This window comes from Rhinolophus sinicus, linkage group LG06 (genome assembly GCF_036562045.2).
Source record: "Rhinolophus sinicus isolate RSC01 linkage group LG06, ASM3656204v1, whole genome shotgun sequence".
Lineage (NCBI taxonomy): Eukaryota > Metazoa > Chordata > Mammalia > Chiroptera > Rhinolophidae > Rhinolophus > Rhinolophus sinicus.
In genome coordinates this window covers 83,583,392-83,586,124 of record NC_133756.1, presented here as the reverse complement: position 1 = coordinate 83,586,124, position 2,733 = coordinate 83,583,392, and the positions used below count along the sequence as shown (strand labels likewise).

Genomic DNA, 2,733 nt, shown 5'->3' with positions numbered 1-2,733 from the left:
ACACTTAGTATCATGCCTGAACACATAGTAGATGCTCAAAAATGTAGGGAAAAAACCATTTTGTTAAAAGTGCCTGGAGGTGTTAATATTTTCATTATTCCTCTCTCTTTCCTTTCCACCTCAAAAAATCTGACTCCATACAAAAAGTTCCCCACAGGAAAGCTTGGGGACAAGTGGTGAAGAGAACACTTGAAAACAAGTTCTAGTTCAAGATCTATATTAGTCTCCTTGGGCTTCATAACAAAATACCACAAACTGGGTGGCTTAAACAACAGAAATTTATTTTCTCACAGTTCTGGAGGCTGGAAGTCCAAGATCAAGGCGCCATCAGTGTTGGTTTCTGAGAGGGACTCCCTTCCTGCCTTGCATATAGCCGTCTTTTCAATGTGTCTTCACATGGCCTTTACTTTGTATGCATGTGGAAAGAAAAAGATCTCTGGTGTCTCTTCCTGTCCTTAAAAGGACACCAGTTTCATTGGATTAGGCACAACCCTTATAATTTCATTTAGCATTAATTAATTCCCTAAAGGTTCTATTTCCAAATACAATCGCATTCGGGGTTAGGACTTCAACATATGAGTTTTGGGGAGGGAGACACAATTCAGTCCACAACAAGGTTTGAAGAGGGTCCTGGTGTTGTTATTCTGGTTTCGGGATCCTAAACATAGCCTGCCCTCCATGGTCTATGACACAGCAGAATGTCACAGTAACAGTGGCATCTGTCCCATGTATATTCTCAGATATCATCAGCTCACCCTGACACTCTTGGTATCACTCCTGTACTCCCCTGATCCAGGTTCTATTCATCAGCATTTATTATGGTCTTCTCCTCTGCCCAAACCACATGCACAAAGGTCTAGCGACCCATATGGACTCCAACTGACCTCTTGCTGAAGCTAAGGATTTGCAGACCCCTTTGATTTTGGCATCATTTATCACGATTTATTAGATCGTGCTGCAGTTATCAACAATCCCAAAACCTCAGTTACTTAAGATAAAACATTTATTCCTCACTAATCTCCATGCCCCATGCATCTGGGCATGGGGCTCTGCTCCACACAGTCATTCAGGGACCCAGGCCAAGGTAGATTCCACCAAATTATAACATTGCCATCTCAGGATTTTCTAGAGAGAGGAAAACAAAAAGAAAAACATAGAAAAATGCACACTGACTCTTAAATTCTCACACATCATTTCTGGTTACACTCCATTGGCTAAAACTAGCCATATTATAATAATTATTTCATGTAAACAGGAAAGGGAAGAGATTTGGAAATATTAGTGAGCATTAGGACTGTCTATTACACTCACACCTGCAGGTAAGAGACACTCCCTCTAATAACCCTGGTTCTCCACAGCCAGGAGAGCCCCCACATTCCCTTCCACTCTAGGGAATGAAATATGTACTTACACATTCTCAACATATGCACCCAACAATAGACAAAGAGCCACCTGTTATTTCTGAGTCAATAATTTTAACATTTTTCTACTAAGACTCTAAGCAATGAAAAGGAGTGACTCTCTGACTCTCATCTGCCCAGAAACTGAAAGTGCTTCTGCCTGCCTAGACAGACAGACTGCCCTGCCCTCTCCTGTAGCAAGGTGTTTAGAACCAACATCATCATCAGCCCACCATTGCCCCCAGCCCCTGTGATGGCCTAAGCTGGGGACCACTTATATGCACCCACTGTTTTCCCTTCTTCCAGAGCCGCAGTCCCACTTGGCCAAGGGACCCATAGATAAATAATTCAAGCCAAGACACACTACCTTGCCAGCCAGGGATTTAGTGCACACATCGCTCATGCTCCTCTTGCCGCCACAAGAAAAATTACAAATTGATCCACAAGACCTGACTCCCTGCTCATACTTCTCCTGGGCTGCCGCTGATGCTTCTCTCTATAAGTAATTGCTAAACTGGTGACAGCAGGATTAAAGTCTGGTGTAGGGAGTGGGGGGAGGTGTTGGAGGAGGTAAGCTGAGAAGAGTGGACTGTGGGAAGAGGAGAGGCTGAAGAGCTGGCCTTTGGCCATGATGCAAAATGCTGGCTTACTCAGCTGAGAGTTCCAGTGGAAAAATAAGGCAAGCACCTTGCAGCTCAGTGAACAGGGTCTTTGTCTTCTGTCCCCTTTAAATTAGGACTAAAAATACTAATGTTAGTCGCCAATTCTTGAACCTTTATTATGTGCTAAGTACTATACTGAGGGCTTTATGTGCAATAATTCTTTTGAATTAATTAGAATTGGCTTGGCATAGAGTAACAGTAAATCCAAACTAACAGTGGTTTAAGTAAGATAGATGTTTATTTCCACTCCCACAGTAAGCTGTTCGGGGCTAGTATGCACAGCACAGCATTCATAACCCAGGTTCCTTCTATACTGTTGCTCTGCCTGTGCGGCCTCCGCTTCCAAAGTCACTTTATGCTCCAAGATGACTGTTCCAGCTCCAGCCACTAAACCTAAATTCCTGCCAGGAGGATGGAAGGATAAGAGCATGCTCCCTTTCTTTAATGGCACTTCCTAAAGCTGTACATACTGCTTCTGCCTGCATGCCATTGGCCTGAATTTACATGTGGCCACACTAGCAAGGGACACTGGGAAATGTAGTCTTGATTTTAGGCAGCCATGTACTCAACTAACATTTTGAAGTTCTATTGCTATAGATTAAGGAGAGAAAAGTGACTGAGAAACCACTAGCAGTATCAGCCACATCGTTCATCTCACAACAAATTTTTGA

General features: G+C 43.2%; 1 long non-coding RNA gene across 1 annotated transcript; it reads right to left on the bottom strand.

Annotated features, from left to right (window-relative positions):
• Positions 1-267: 267 nt before the first annotated feature.
• Positions 268-1,930, bottom strand: LOC109435626 (uncharacterized). The gene is made up of 3 exons (XR_002135995.2): positions 1,768-1,930; positions 1,015-1,125; positions 268-406 (listed from the first exon to the last, which is right to left on the bottom strand). It is a non-coding gene; the product is annotated as an uncharacterized LOC109435626 (long non-coding RNA).
• Positions 1,931-2,733: the final 803 nt, after the last annotated feature.